Below are 17928 nucleotides of genomic sequence, written 5' to 3' on the forward strand. Positions count from 1 at the left end.
GATCTTTTCCATTCTAGTGGATATATTTATAAAAACTAGGGAAATCAGATTTTGCTTTCGGCGACATTTAAAATCCAGTTGGATTTAAGTAATTACAGTTCCCTTTCAGTTTTCCGTTTAGGCTGTAACTCGGGAGCATACTGCTAATGCCGGCCCGGGTCAACAATAAAAAAGTAACGGCTAGCGATGAGCGCCATGACGGAGAAAATAAAATATTCTTATCGCTGCTTTTACACGGAAATACCTTCATAATATTCTTAGACCTACCTACTCAGGTTTACATGTTCCAAAATAAAGTTTTAGTTATATATCATATCATATCAAGTGATCTCTTGGGGACTTTAAATAATTTGCTAAACTTAGGAATACACGAGTATTTGCTATTAAGCTATGGAATGCATTTACCTTGTTAATTGCTTCGGACCAGTTAGTTTGTACGATAATTGCTTGGTTAAAATCATTTGACGGCGTGTCTGACGACGTCAATAAACCATAAAACGGGTTGGAACGAGTTGCCCCTTCAGTCCACATGGTCATTACTCTGTAATGTCCACTCATTTTAAGGGACCCAGTCCAGAAATGATGTTTAAGAGTGGGGAATGAGATTTTAACGATTCATTTACTTCCAGCTCTTACGTTCTTTTATTATGAGCTCGAAAGACGAAATTTTTATAGTCATAAAGCGAGAAATCGTTTCGCCTCTTGACAATTTATTACTAGTTGGTAGGTAAGCCAATGTATCTAACTACCTGCTCAAAAATTAAATCCAAGGTTAAGAGCTGAACTTCCCTTGCGGTATTCCTAATTGTAGATAAAACGGTAGTTGAGTGTTATGAAGTATTTAACTATGTTTCTTCCGTCCGATGTGTGGAGAAGCATCTCCTTGCTTCGCTATCTTCTTCATCAACATTTTATAACAACTTTTACATTTCGAGCTGTTCGGCTGTGGAATGCTTTGCCGTTACACATCAGATGTGCTAAATCCCTTCCTATTTTTGAAATATTTTGAAATCACATTTCCTATCGTTGCCTTATCTTGCCTTTATTTATGATTATATATGTATATATTTATTGTATTTGTATGTAAATATTATTTAAAAGTTTATAAAAATATTTGTCTTCGGTTAGTTGATTTATTTTATATGTATCGGTACTACCCGTTCAAAGTGGCAAGTACTTAACTTTCCTGCTACCTTTGGTTGTCAGGAAGAGATCGCAATTTAGCGATAAGATCGCATGTTGCTACCTAGTCTAAAACTTGTATTTCGTTTTCTGTCTTTTTAAATTTATGGTGTACAATAAAGAATATTTTACTTACCATGTTTGAGTAAATATCTGATAAATTTTCATTCCGATTATTTATTTTAATTACTGGCGTTTTAAAAAAAGTAAATTATCCGTAAGATTCTAATTTAAACATTTTCTCAGTAGAAAAGTTATTCTCAAATTTCTCGATGTTAACATGTTCATATCTACTAGTAAAGTATTCAGAACACTCTAGTTTTTTATTACCATGTAATACAAAAAGAATGCGAAAAGTTAAAGGAAAAAGTGACGATTTCGCAGAAAATAACTTCGTACATATTCAGTAACTACTGAGCGCCATAGAGAATGATAATAATATTGCTTACGGCACACTATTTTCCAATTTACGGATATAAAAGGACGAAGTGAGGCACGTGTTCCTAATTTTGTGTCACAGGTTTGTGATTTACGCGAGAGGCGCATGCAAAAATATGATAGTAAATCGATGTACTTTGAAAGTAACATGAAGATTAATAAATTAATTTTTAACAAGCAGAAACGTCTGCGATCGATGCTATTAAGCTTAGAATAAATTTAATTTTACCACTTTTAATTTTATGAAGATTATTGTATTGTAAATATCAGTGAATCTCGCAACTTAAATATTGGCGTGCGTAACGCAGTGCGAGTAATATCATATCATTAATATCAATATTAAATCCAGTGAAAGTTTTACTTAAATACCATGTTTTTATTTAATTCCGTTAACTTCGGGGTATAGGTGAGTACGAACTTGAACAAAGTAAATGGCATAGTTAATTAAAAAAAACTGGGTTTTCTATTTTATTATTTATAAAATGTAATTAAATGTTGCGTATAGCGTTGTTGTAACGCGGGCATTACATCGACCAAACCAAACAATTGAAAACTGTGACATACGAGTATCAATGTCGTTTCGAACATCGATCATCCGAGATATAGCAAATGTATAAACTCGTACTAAACACAAATCAATATGTAAACAGGCCCTAAGGCAAATGTACAAGCTCGGAAGGGCCTTATCAGATAAAAATAAATTATTGGTTATCTCCGAAATGGAGTTAATTAGCATACCGATGTCTTTAAGAAAGTTGGGTAAGTACTTAATTTAAGCTCAGGAATACACCCTTGAAATTAACGAAAAAAGAAAAACGGTGTATAATGTTCAACTATAGTAAACACACCTATTATGAGCATGGCACCAGTAATGGGATGGTATAGGCAAATCGGCAAGATTTTACCATAAACAAGAGCCATAGAGCTGCTTAAGTTTGATTTTTCATTGGTTTTTGTTAGTTTTAAAATTAATGGCGCCATGCCCATGACTGGAGCAAAAAAACATAGGTTTGGTTTGTTAATAATATTGAAACCAATTGTAGTATCTTTCATTAAATTAACACGCAAAGCGGTACAAATATTACAAAATTTCTCTTGTTTCATGATTGGTGACGTTAACTTAAGTGGCGATAAATGTTAAATGTCGCATGATTGGTGCCGCTAAAATAGGTCTCCTCACTAATGTATATTTGTGCGAGAGGGATACAATAGGTTGAATAGCGAATCCATATTAAATTTGAATAGATAAACCTCATGGTGTAGTATTGCAACGCGGACGAGCTGGTTAGTGCTTGGGCGGTGACACTGTATTTTCGTAAGGGTCGCATCCTGTTTTACGAGCGGCCGGGCACGCCTCGATGTTCGACCGGCCGATCCGCTATCCATCCGATCACACTATGTCGATGATCAGGGCAGGTATTTGTGTCACACGATTCTGATCGGAAACCGCGTGCACGTCAATAACCTTTTACTTTAATGAACTGGGAATGGGTACTTGAACTTAGACGTAGATCTACCGTGAGCTTTTGTTTACGAATGATGTTTTATAGTAGTTTATGTGACTACTACATAATAAAAGGCATTAAAATACACGAGTGTGGGTTTAAGAAACGAACGAACGAAGTAAGGATCACACGAGTGGTTTAATGCCTAATTATGTACATACACTATTTTATGTACATACATATTATAAACTTTCTATGAAATATTCACTAACCCAAATTACAGCCTCCGTTAGGGCATCGTTGCTCTCTTGGCGGAACTCGCGGATATGTGGTGGCGTCACCGAAATATTTTTATCGCTCATTTTACACGCATCTTTCGCTATAGTTACTTTAAAAACAACAAAACATATTCATTTTATACTTAAAACTAATTAAAAGAAAAACTGTACGTCAAATGGCGGTAAATGAAAACTTTTTCACGCATGTAGTTTTTTTTAAATTCCGAGACATACTAGAGTCTATTTCTAGGGGCCTATTTCCGTATCATTTGATACAAACTAACATGCGAGACATGTCAAAATTGTATGCAATTGACATTTCATTTCGAACAAAAAGGCATCTCGACTGATATTAGAATAGATGTCAAATCGAATTGCTTTTTTTTTCAGAGATGTTCCAAATTTGAATGCATAACCAAATCGATTTTGATGTAGTTATGAAGCTATAACTAAATTATCACAGATAAGAAATTTGTTGTAAAAAAATAGTTTATAGTAATGTTGGCTATTATTTACGGATTTTGAGGCATCATAGAGAGTTTATGATATGTGTAGATAAAATAAATAACACTATAAGGCAGACTACCACTATAAGCCATAATAAATATATTAAAAGGAGCTAGGGTTTGATTACTGTCAAATAATGGGTACAGTCAACACTCACAACGTGTAATGGTTTATCCATACTGTCCACCCAGTATCCCACACATTTTTTCAGCTCGAAGGCACTGACCAACAACAATCAGGGTTAAAATTCGGATGACGACTAATTTCGATAGCCTCCCGTACTTTTCGCTGATTCGCAAATTTTTCTTTCGCCAGCACGGTTACCTTATCGAAATGTATATACTATATAGTAAGTCGAATCCGAATCCAATACGTTTTCCGTCACCGCAGAGCCCCGGCTATCCGTTCTTCATACTACGAATGTGCTCGGATAATCTGGTGAATCTGTTGCTGAATCAGGTTTCATACTACGCCATATGAAATATCTAAATCACTATTCCTATAATTTCTTACTTTATTAAAAATAAGTTTTAAGTGATTATCAATGCTGCATACGCCCTCAAATAAATATTTGAAGAGGACAGACGGCCCGATTCGAAGAACGATGAAGACACGCCTAAGATCTTGGAAATATCTTTAAAAGATCGATAACTAAACGTCATGTCAAAATTTACGTTAATTTCGATTTCGCTGTGATCCCAATAAGATCTATCTACGATATTTCTATCGTCAAAGTGACATTGGTTGCCCGAATCGAGCTGCTTCTGTCAATTATAAGACATACAAACGATATCTAAATGATAACTCATCGAAACCAGAACTTATCGTTATCGTATTTCATTCTTCGAATCGGGCCGAGAAGCGGAAATGGATTTATAATAAATATTTCATCTCGATTTATTATTGGTGCTAGCGAGATGCACTTTGAGTAATATCAAATCAATTAGAGGTTTTTAAACTTCAAATACCGTTTCAACGTGTACCCATGTACATGAATAATGTCAATTTTCAGTTTACATGTGGGATTTAGTTGCTACGGGCTACGGCGTAGCACTTTGTAGCGGAACTGCCGTCGCCTTCGCCATGATAGCATTAAATTTATGATTCATATGTAGGGCTGGGCTGGTACTTAGTTCTTGAATTTCCAATTTTTAGTGCAGCACCCTCATATAGTATTATTCTAACACCGAAAAGACATATTAGGCAAAATAATTAATGGACAAGTTTCAGAGGTAGTTACCGGAATAAAAAAAAAAACGTATTTTTTTAATTCGTTAGTCGTTGTTAACGTGTAAATTCTATTTTACATGTAAGATAAAATGACGAATCGTCTAAATAATATAATGTCACAACGAGAAATAATATTTGCTTGATATTTATTTGCTTTTCCCCATTTATCATATGTTAAATTGTAGCTGGCATTATTTGGCCTCTCGGGCATTAAGTCAATAATTATCAGGAAGCAATATGTACTTAAATTTCAATATCATGACTCAACTCGCGTAAATTTTCAATTTTGAATGGCTTTTTTCAATTTATATTAAGTCACTATGGTTCAAAAAAGGAGTGTGCAATTTTTAGTTCGATGCGTTTTATTTTGTGCAATAAACATTAAATAAATAAATAAACTTGACATAAAACTAATTATATCGTACGATATGGTTAGTCAAATTTATTTAAAACGAGCCTCATGATGGTGTATACCTATACGTGAAACCGTGAAATTATCATTAACTATGCTTTACTTGTAATCATGAAATCATCACTAACGGCCCGATCCGAAGAATGAGATACGATAACGATAAGTTGGTTTAGGTAAGTTAAGTTCTCATTTAGATATCGTTTATATGTCGTATAATTGACAGAAGCATTTCGATTCGGGCAACCAACTTTGACGTTAGAAATATCGTAGATAAATCTTATTAGGATCACAGCGGCAGCGGAATCGAAATAAACGTCAATTTTGTTATCGATCTTTCCAAGATCTTAAACGTGCCTTAATCATTCTTCCAATCGGGCCGATAGTTAAAGTAAACACTATGAGTATTATAATGCACGGTGCAAATGTATTCAGTAGGCACGTAGTAAAAAAAATGTTATAATCATAAAGATTTTTGTTTACAGACTTTTCAATGTAAAATATCATTCTGACTTAAAGAGTAAATATAATAGGTAAATAACAATTTTACACAAATCGACCTAGTCCCACAGTAAGCTCAATAAGGCTTGTATTATGGGTACCAGACGACGATATAGACATCCATAACTCAGGGACACATATTTGATAAGCACAGACATAAATGTCCTCACCATGATTCAAACCGGGATATTCGGCTTAGTAAGGACTACCGACTAGGTCATGAGGCCGACATATACTTTATATATTATAAATTTAAATAATTATTTCAAAATAGATACAGACAATATATCAGATTACGTACAGGCAGATAAGACAAACATACGGTCAAAAACAGTAACCGCTAAAGACATGTTAAAGGCGCAAATTACTTGTAAAATAAATAAATAAATAATAAAAAAATATTATAGGAAGTCCCGCAGTAAGCTCAATAAGGCTTGTGAGTACTTAGACAATGATATATATAATATATAAATATTTATGTAAATACATAGAAAACACCCATGACTCAGGAACAAATATCTATGCTCATCACCCGGGACCTTCGGCTTCATAGGCAGGGTCACTACCCACTAGGCCAGACAGGTCGTCTAAAATAAGCTTAAGTAGAATAAGTAGGCACATACAGTAAAATTCCGACGCAATTGTCTAGGTAGGTACTTCATGCCCAAATATATTTTCCTAAGCGCCAAGTCTTGTAAACGACGCTCTTTGCTTGCTTGCCGGTTACAATTTTTAAAATTAATATTTTAATTAGGGTATATTAAAATGAATTAATGTTTCCACAAGTTAAGGTTACACACAAATATTTTCTCGCGGGATGTTTAAAATGCCGCACGTTACAAAGGTAATTTTATATCCGAATATGTACGTATTCCATCAATGACTGTTTTTATAGTTTTTTGGTAAGGAATCATACTTCTTAGAAGCGAGATTACTAATACGAATTTACAATACCTGATAATAAAGAATATTTCATTGTTGAAGCACTAGGTATTTCTATGATTTTTAGTACGGTTTTTTTTATACCTATTGCATCTTTTGAATAATATTCTTTCAGTGTTCATGCTCGTCTTCATGCGTTGTAAACTTGGTTCAATAAAAATATTTAGTATGCAGATCACTTCCACAACTTTGATACATTTTATTTGCTTTTGAATTTATTTCGTTTTATACAAAAAGTTTTGTAACAAAAAGGAACTGGCATTAAGCAAATTTTATTATGTTTATTCAGAACTTATCTGAAAAAGGAGTAGAAGAACTTTTTCAGGTGTTCAGTAAGTCGGTAGTTCAGTAAATAGGTAAAAATACTATTTCAGTATAGTATATTTAGTAGAAATCACTGTATAATTGCTTGACGTCTAGCAGCCCACTCTTGATAACTTGCCAAGACCAATGAAAATTTAATTTGTCAAAATAAATATTGAAAATATAATGGTATGAGAGACCTTTTAAAGGAATCTGGGCGCCCAGTAATATATTAAAAAAAACTAATTAAGTATATCTTTATGATATTTGCAATTGTGTTCTATGATGTCATGCGTCACTCTCGCACTTATATACGAGTAGTTACTTGTTAGAAAGTGTCGGCGACGATGACAGACGATAAAAGCGGGACCATCAGGCTCGCTGCGGGTGATGATGATATATTATGTAAGTTGGGCAATATGTTTCTCATCGTAATTTCTTGCCACAGGTCAGTAAAAAAAATGAATGAAAAAATGTGATGTGAAATCCGAGGGAATTTTATGTAAGGACCGATGCCAATTGACTATCTAACTAAGGAGATAGAAAAGAATGCTTTGTTGAACCTCAGAAATCTTTTTTTACTGCTATAAAAAGGGTTTTATCGCCGTTGGGTCAGCAAAGTGTATGTAAATGAGAGCGCGCCGAGTTTTCACGATAGAAATAAAGGGAAATTGCCGTTTTGGGTGATATAATTCAAAAGATTTAGAAGGTTTGCCCATGTTGCGGTTCAAACAAATCTAAGAGCAATTAGAAAGCCGTGCAAAACCGACGTCAGTTAGCTGCCCGCAAGCTCACGGCGGTGCCATATCTGTATGGACCGAGACCCGACGGGAAAATCGATACTTCTCGTTACCTACTGAATCACAATGGCCAAAGTATTCATAGACGCTGGAATGAGATGTAATTAATTAAACTAACGAGAATTACACTCACGAGATTAGCACGTTCTCAATGTGTAATTCACCAGCATGATAATATCGTGATAATGTACGTATATAAAAGTATGTAAGTATTTATCTTTATAAGTATATTTATCGTCGCCTAATAGGTACCCATAGAATTTACATAGCATTGGGGCTAGGTCGATCTGTGTAAGATTGTCCCTAAATAGTTATTAAATCAAATATTAAATAGTTATAATTATGTATATACGCGTTCGTATATTTTGAAAATCAAGGATTTTTTTTAAATGTCTGAAATAAATACCTATGCACCAAATATGTAGAACAAAATGGGCTTGCTATCGATTTTGGACACATTGACCAGACATGTTGAGAGCAAAGCGACTTTTCGCTTTTAATCGACTGTGAATATTCAACCCGGTCTCTGTGATGTCGATTATATCCGACAGTCTTTTACCTACCGATCCGTCGTCACTCTGAGGTTTGTGCCCTGACCTGCCTCCAGCTTAGACAGAAAACATTAATCGTAGTCTCGGGAGATGTCACAAGAGGATTAAAATTTACAGAGTGACAGATGCTGTGCTGAGACAACAGTGATTAAATTTGTCATTAACAAGTTAGAAAGCTCCTCAACTGTATACTCATATCTCATATAGGTACACTACCTATAGAAGCGTTGAATCTGTGTGATGCTAATACAAGAACACAGAATTTGGTATAACTCAAAACACCCTCCTAATCCTCGCATGTCATGTTTGGAGACTTTTAGTTTCGCGTGTCACGAACACGGGGTCGAGATCATTCCCTGATAATGTTAGCAACTTGTTATGTGACTGCAACAGGCAGCGTGGCCGTATAATTTAGCCTGAAGTAGACAGGTAAACTTGTTAGTGATAAAGGTGTAGTTTCGTCTACTCAGTACCTAATTTTAGATACATGCCGAGCTTTCTCATCCCTAAATATATGTACACACACAGCCTGTTAATGCATAATTTTTTAAGTGTAGTTGGATCTGATCATTTATTCAACGCATGTGGAAGTATAAAGCCTTCTAGTCGAGTCGTAAAACTAAAGCAAACAGACAGTTAAATTACAATTTTTTATTTCTCAAAAGGCCTAATGAGTTTTACCTTCTCAGTCTTGCAAACTGCTCTTTGAAGTTTTTAGCTTATAGCGTTATTCGTGATAGCGGCAAATTACGACTACAGCCAGACTAATTGGACGATCGTCTCGCCGATCCAATGATAAATGTTTCTTCTCTCGCTCAACGGTTTATTTCATTACTTCCACTCTTTTAGTATTTCACTGAATGGCTTAATAAGATCGCGGTCATATTGAAAACAAGGTTTAATTAGTTCAACAATTCCGGTGTTAGTAGGCATTGTTGATACCGCCCTTAAACAAATACTGTGAAAACAACACGAACGTATCAACCTCACGATGTTCCCTGCAGTAATGCGCTAAGCAAACATTTGGGCGGCAATATCTATCGCTCGCTCGGCTGCTCGTCTAAACACACGAAATGACAATACACTAGACAAACACGCTGAAACAACAACAAACCACTCTATTTATTACAACAACATTTTCCATGTTATGAAATATTTATTTACCACGACACATTTATGCTTCCTTATTTAGCATCCTATTTTTATTTCAAAAAATAGGCACCGAATCATCAAAATTAGGCCTACCTTAGACCTAGTTTTAGGTCTTGTAACAACTTAGGTAATTAAGCCTTATAACATCCTTATTACAATGGGCCCCATTTTAAACTTTAAGATACGTCAAAAATTATAATAGGCGAGCAACACCTGCTTCCGACACGTCGGAAGGGAGAAGCCTAAGCGATATCTTACCGAACAAATCATTCTGCCATTTTCTGCGGGGGGAAACGTGCACACAGTCGCACTTCTCACACACTACATACAAAATCCAATCTGTAATGATGACACAAATACATAGAAAATGACACACGTCAAAGACAAATCTTGCACACCTCAATCTCTTTTTGTGTACGGACGAGTCGCAACATGCACTGCCATAGGTACAGTTGTACCTATGCTTTGGCAGAGGGCAAATAGTATGAATGCCGTCTCCATTCCCTGTGTTGCTCAAAGTAAAGATTACCCTTGTGATGTTATTGTTTGAAGAAACGTCACTTTTGACAATGACATACCTAATCCATATCGTATCTTTAGCAAATGTTTGACGTATCTTAAAGTCGGGCCGAATGATTTCATAACTATAAATAATAATGAGGACATCCATAAATAAATTGTTAAAAATAAACTTCTTTCCCAGTAATGACCTGTTCTTTAGAATTCTGTTTGTGGGCGAGTGTCTCTAAAAGGATAAATTTAATGTTTGTAGCGTCAACGGTGCGCTGGTGAATCAAGGGTCTGAGTGGAGGGTAGGTAAATAAAAGTGGGGAGTAGGGGCTCTAATTGAGGCGTCGGCCGCGAGCCTCGGGCTGCTGACGCGTCACGCCGGGAAACTTAATTACTTACTCAACACTCACATGCTTTTTTCATGTTCGTTCAGAAACAAGATAATGTTCCTTATTATAGGACTGATTTATGGTACAAGGTTAGTTTTGATCCTTATAATGGGTCAATTCTTCTCATCAGTTATTTATTACCGGAAATATTTACGGTTACATTGATAGTTTTGAAGTTTACACTTGTCTTGTGATACAAAGGTGACGTTTGGATTCAGACTGCACCCGCATTACTGCTACAATATTGCTTCGCGACATTACTGTCGAGAGTTTTTAGCTTTCGCTCGATGGAAAAAAATCACGAACATGGGTCTTAAATGACCTTAAAATATTGTAACAAATTATGCACAAAATCAAAAAAATATGAAAATTGATTCTAAAAATCGGAATGTATTGATGATGATTACTTTTTTATTTATATCAACGTACAAAAAATTTAAATTAACAAAAACTTCCATCTCGCTTACGTGTACGCTCAGTGAGTGAGAGAAGAATACGTACTCAGCCTTAATTGATAAAATGTGTATAAATTAAAAACAAATTACAACTAAATGTTGTATGTGTATATGGAGTCCTGTCACGGTCGCCATGAGGTGAGGGGTAAAGGGTTAGTCAAGAGAAACACAGGCGCACTTTAGAATGGTCCGTTTACTACTGCTCGTATAAACTGTCTCCTTTCTCACAGCTACATACTACATCTATAACTATACCTATACTGTATACACACAAACAGCTCCTTCAAATGTATACTAACGAACAGCTCCTTCAAATGTTTTAATAATAAACAAATTGTATTTTTTTAAACCTCGCTGTAGGTTGAAGTTATAAACTGTTAAATGAAAAATACAATAACCCAGGTGGAGGCTCTTGGGTCTTCCGCAGCGTGAAGTGAGCAATTTCTTATGAGCCACAGCGCCTTTTATAGAATATTTGAAGGCAATATGACAGCCTAGTACTTTTGTTAAGATTAATTTTTACTTACACATAACCTACACTGCATAAATTTCGGCTTTGTTTGCACTTGAATACGAAGACCACGGTGGTGTTAGGTCACTAACTTATACCAACTGTTATTGAACGGTCTACCTAATAACAATAATCAGTTTAATAATAATAGCTCCACAAGCGGTTTCAACCAAAGCTATACCATGATAAGTTTTCAGCGATTTTGATAGCCTAGCCTGTGCAAGTGTTACGTCATAATTTCATACGAGTTTGACGTTGAAAATAACACTTGTCTGGGCTGTCAAAATCACTGCCAAATTATCTTGGTCTGACTCTATTTTTTTTAAGTTATTTTGTAAGTGATACGAACAAGATTTAAATTTTTAAACTTTTTTTAAAGCGTCTGATGTCAACGAATACCTGGGGGCATAGCCAAGAAAACAAAACGCTATTGTGTCTTTATCACTCTTCTATATTAGTGCAATAGAGACATAGTTTGGTTTCGTTTCTCTGCGAACGAATGTCACCCTGGCTAGGCCCCCAGACACATAGGTAACCCAGTGGAAGAGTTATCTGATGCTGGCATCGAAATTTCATGTTCAGTCACTATTTTCAACTAAATATACAAATTGACATAACCCAAATTGACATTTTGATATTTCAAATTATGCACTATCTGTTAGCCAACGAACTGTTACATTCATTAGTAATTTTATTAATGAATACAATTTGAGTGAACTTGCAATTTTGGTGCGTGACTATCCCAAGGCCGTACAACAATAGACATATTTGAACCCTCGCTTACCCGACTATTACCTTTTACCTGCTTATTTATACCTCACTCAACTTTACCTCTACTGCATAACGTGCGTATGTATGAAATACTCACGTTACATGTAACAGTACCCCTATTGTAAATTTAGTCGATAGCGAAACGTGACGTACGCGTTTGCGTTAAGTCTCATTTTGTATGGGTTTTTGAACAGCGCACCAAGCGGGACGTTTTGGAAAGTCAAAAATCTCATACAAAATGACACTTAACGCAAACGCGTACGTCACGTTTCGCTGTCGAAAATATTTACACTAGGGGTACTGAACACACATTGCAAAACAATCGATCGAGAGGGACGTTGAAACCGACTTACTTAACTACTTGCTATATTTTAATAAAACCACGATGTATCGTTTAGCACGTAGGTAGGTATAACATAAATTAACAGTCTAGTAACATTACCCTCCACACATAACAGCCGCAACAACCGTTGTAACATTCAACCGCTTGTTTACCATATTCTTGGCTTGTTAGTCTTTTAGTACTTAGGTATACCTGAGCTGAGGGCCTACCGCGAACACCAAAGTTCACAGCGGGCATCTTTCTCTTTTACTCCAATAAAGGCGTAATTAGAGTGACAGAGAAAAACGCCCGCTATTTGCGAACTTCGATGTTGGCGGTAGGCTCTCTGGTTGGCAGTCTATTATTTTGTTTCAAGAGTCTGTTAATCAGATATCAATTTAATTAGGTCACTTAGCTAAAATATTGGGCTTATTCTTGCTGTAATCGGCTTGAATTCCTAAATATACATGTTTCTTACTTGTATACATACTTATACATTCCGCTACTTGATACAAAGTACGAAGTCTAAACTTGGCTTATGTATGTAAAATTCTCATAATGATCCTCACGTGTAGCTACTAAAGTTGCGAGGGGAGTTTATGAGCACATATCGGTTTCACGTCGTGTGCTCATAAAAGTTGTGAAGTAATTGTTGTTGAAATAGGAAGGTTATAAACAAGTACAAAATTAAAGGTCGGGGAGAGTGGATACAGTACATCGTGGGTCACAGTTGATCTTTTGTAATAACTTTGCAAATATTACTTGTAACCGAGGAAAGCCCTCGCGACGTTCCGAGCCTTTGTTCATATATTTGTGATCTTGGCCACTCCGATATATCTAATGGCGAGTGTACATCCTAAAAAAACATGCGCCAATTATATATAAACAATCACTTATTATATAAGTATATAGTTACCTACTCGTTGCTTTCTATATTTTGACGTAGGTAGCATTAGTAATGTAGTGTTTTCTTTTTCAGTTGCCACATTCTCCAGCTGACTTTGATAACTTTCAGGTAAGTTCTAAAAAAGAGCCAAGCAATTAAATAGATTTACTATATACATATTAGTACATTAAGTGCTTTAACGTGACAAATATGTCCATCCTTTGTTTATGATTTAATTAGCCCCAATGTAGTGATAGCTCCGGCAATAAACATAAAGAATCATTAAGTTGTCAGTTATTAAAGCTACCAACAAATGAAAAAAGGAGAGAAAATACCACCTGTGTTCTGACTATAAATAGCAGTAGCCAAGTACTAATTTAATTAGCATCGTAGCACCGATGAAAGCTTATTTATAAAAGGAGATACTCAATTCAAATTAGTAGAATCTCTAACTAAACTGCCAGTTTTAGACATCAAGTACAATCTGTTCAAAGGCATCTATTTGTTGGTACGTCTCCGCACAGATTACCAGCGCTATTAGTTGAAACTTAGAGAAATGTTGGCGGTAAATAGTTGTAATGGCTCCACTCTCCATTTGGTCTAACCCTCAAGACATTCAACCCTGAATGGCAATAGCAAATTGTATTTCAGATAGGCGGTTTACAAATGTTTACTTACCTAAACTGAAACTTTGGCTCTATTAACAAGACTGAATTGACCACGAGAACCTTTGAATTATTTGTATCTTTGTATAAGATAGCAAATGTGTTTTCAATGTATCCATAATAAAGTAATATAACTACACATTTTATTTATGTTAAGGTTTGCCATTATGCTAGGTTATATACATATGTCTGTACGAACAGAGGTAGAGGAAGTGTTTTCTTAAGGTCAAAAAAGGGACTCGTTATCTTCGATCGCCACGTTTCCCTTGGAGACGTTTAATCCGCTCAATCTGGCATTAAGAGTCGCAACTTCGGCCATTCTTTTCTAATTTATGTCCGTAGGTATGGTAGGTATTCAGGATCTGAGGAAACGACTTGTCTGCAATCTGCTATACAATCACTGTTCTTTCTACCTTTACTGCCCTTTTCGTATTATAAACACGTTTGTGAAAGAAGCTATGGTCCCCTTCGTAACAGAAATTTATACATGGGCCACTCTACTTTCAATGCGATCCTTGTAAAATACGGAAACCTATTGCGTGAAAAGAGAAACCGTACAAGCACGTTTTTGTTTTTGTTGTGTATTGTATAAGAAAAAGCGGCCAAGTGCGAGTCGGACTCGCCCATGAAGGGTTCCGTACCATTTATGACTTATTATAAAAAAATTACTTACTAGATTTCGTTCAAACCAATTTTCGGTGGAAGTTTGCATGGTAATGTATATCATATATTTTTGTTTGATTTTTCATACTGTTATTTTAGAAGTTACAGGGGTGGGGGGCACACATTTTTTCACTTTGGAAGTGTCTCTCGCGCAAACTATTCAGTTTTGGAAAAAATGATATTAGGAACCTAAATATCCTTTTTGAAGACCTAATCATAGATACCCCTTACGTATGGGTTTGATGAAATTTTTTTTTTTTAATTTTATGACGTATTAAAAAAAAACTACTTACTATATCTCGTACAAACCAATTTTTGGTGGAAGTTTGCATGGTAATGTATATCATATATTTTTTTCAGATTTTTCATTCTGTTATTTTAGAAGTTACAGGGGGGGGGGGGGGGACACAATAGCTCTTGAAGAACAGAGTATAGCTCTTATAGTTACGGAAAAAAGTGGCTGTGACATAATCGGACAGACAGACGGACATGACGAATCTATAAGGGTTCCGGTTTTTGCCATTTGGCTACGGAACCCTAAAAAAGTATACTGAAAAAGGACTTCTATGCGTAATCGTGGTAATTAACTACCTACATATATGGAGTAATTTAGAAGCACGCAGATGCATTTCTGTGTTATTTATTAATTTTGTGTATCACACATCATGAATAATTGTTATGAAGAAGTCTATTTTTTTATTATAATTTTCGTACGATGTAGGTACGCATACCTAATCTCATCACTGCGCACTGAATCGTTCCTAAAGAAATCGCTAAGCATTCGCAGCAAAGAGGTCCGTAACACAGATAATTGCTTTTAAGAAATTTGTATTAAGAACGACTTTTGAATCGTTTCGTTCATCAAATTCCATTAAAACTTTTTCCATTAAACATCTTTCTTTAGTAAAAATGCTTTCATTCAACATTAAAGTAAATAATGGTATACGATTTCAACTTAATTACAAAATAGAAAACCTTGATACTTTTAATAGGTAGGTAATACGTTTCCTTAATGATTATCTTAGGCACTCAATTAATTTAGGTACTCGTATCGTACTTTGTTTAATTCTCCCGGCACCATTTTTTTTAGATGCGTTCAAGAAAACATAAAATTATCTAAATAAGTAAATATTATAGGACTAATTACACAAATTGACTAAGTCACACAGTAAGCTCATTAAGGCTTGTGTTGAGGGTACTTAGACAACGATATATATAATATATAAATATTTATATATCATATATAACGTTGTCACAGAAAACACCCATGACTCAGGAACAAATATCCATGTTCATCACACGAATAAATGCCCTTACCAGGATTTGAACCCGGGACCATCGGCTTCATAGGCAGGGTCACTACTCACTAGGCCAAACCGGTCGTCAATTCCCCTTCAGTTCTGTCAGGTCTATGTGCCTTTTTATCACCTCCATGTAGGTAAGTCTGTATTAAAAACAGGTTTTATCATTGAATGCAGTAGACAATTGTTTTTATTGGTTCTATTACTTAATTAATGAATAGGTTGTGTATAAAAGAAAGTGTTATATTTATGAGACAACTGAAATAAACGCCCTCAAAAACAATCCATTTGAATTTCGGTTAACGCCGGAATGGGCTTCGCCTGTTATCGGACTCACTGCTTCTAGATATTGTATCGAAAACGAGAATCATTATAGGTAATTCGATTGAGTAGGCTATCGGGATATTTCAGTTTAAATTTGTAACGGTCAGTACTACTCAGTACTTACTTTGAGTATTCTTATCAGTTCAATTTCTTATCATTTACCGCCAATATATGTTCCTTAAGTACTTAAATTTTGCTTGCTGGTGCAAGTACTTCTTACTTATTAGGTACATCTATTTTGGTTTCACAGCCAGCTGGCAGACAGACAGACGCGACGTTGATCAGGCACTTGAAGTGAAATATTCCGCTAATAAATATGTAATAACAATTTTTGTGAAGGTATTCTTTCTTCTCTTTATAAATTGTCTATATCTATATTATATTAGATCACTATATCGGCGTCAATAATATGCATGTGTATACCCATATCAAATTTCAGCTATTATACATAAATATGTGTTACCGTAACTACCGTAAAAACCCGTTTTAGTGTAAACGTGTTTTCCCTTTTTTCACCAAGGCACTTTGCGAAAACTAGTTTTGACTGAAAAAAATCAAGTTGAAACTAGTTTTCACCGAGACCAAGAAGTTTTGATTGGTTAAAACGCGATTTCACTAAGGTGATACGGGAAATAGTTTTCTCGGTTAAAACTAGTGTTTTAACCAGGGAAAACACTTTTCACTGATAATGGATTTTTACGGTAAGGATACAACATAGGATTAAGGGAATGTACACTAACACCATGGACATGGTCTGAAATAAATTTAAAGAACCCTGTAAAAGAAAGTGTTAAATTAATTTAAATCGGTGTCTACGCGTAAGAAATCCACATTTCATTTAGGTATAAGGATAACCTCCCTAAGTACCGTGGGGACGCTGGGCAGGAACCCTGTTGATTTTTTAAAGCGCTATAAGCTGGCATTTATTTAACTTCCTGGGCTTTCAACAAACAAGTGCGATTTGCTTGCATTGCTCGCATGAGAGAATACAATCTGGATTAGAGGCAGCAGTTAGTAATTACAACTCAGGAAATAATAGACCGTTAGGGATAACGCCGAAGATAAACATTCTCTTTGTAACAAACTGACGGGGTTTTGACGGTAGTACATTGTTAGGTATAATTTGGACGGGTACAGAGACCAGCCAGAACTCGGTTTATAGAGACATTTGGCAAATGTGTGTGGAGCAGAAGCTCGTTGGTTATTTGAAAAGTGGAGATCTAATCGTATGAACTAGTACCTATTCAGTTGATACAACAGAAGCACGCCAATTCTGACAGAAATTCATTCAAGAAAAACAGGCTTCAATTTTATTGAAAACTGACGAATATATGCAGGTAAATTTTCATAACATGTATCATGTACTCTTTAATTTACTACAAAACCGTCCATA

The 17928-nt window shown here is 35.3% G+C and overlaps 1 protein-coding gene across 4 annotated transcripts in view; it reads left to right on the plus strand.

Annotated features, from left to right (window-relative positions):
• The window catches only part of LOC133523605 (regulating synaptic membrane exocytosis protein 1), a 244393-nt gene that overhangs the window by 6773 nt on the left and 219692 nt on the right, over window positions 1-17928 (plus strand). For all 4 annotated transcript variants that reach the window (XM_061859274.1, XM_061859276.1, XM_061859275.1 and 1 more), the window contains exon 2: window positions 13676-13711. The gene's annotated coding sequence lies outside the window, so the exon portion shown is untranslated. The remainder of the gene's footprint in view (window positions 1-13675; window positions 13712-17928) is intronic.

The sequence above is a fragment of the Cydia pomonella genome, chromosome 12, assembly GCF_033807575.1.
Source record: "Cydia pomonella isolate Wapato2018A chromosome 12, ilCydPomo1, whole genome shotgun sequence".
Classification (NCBI taxonomy): domain Eukaryota; kingdom Metazoa; phylum Arthropoda; class Insecta; order Lepidoptera; family Tortricidae; genus Cydia; species Cydia pomonella.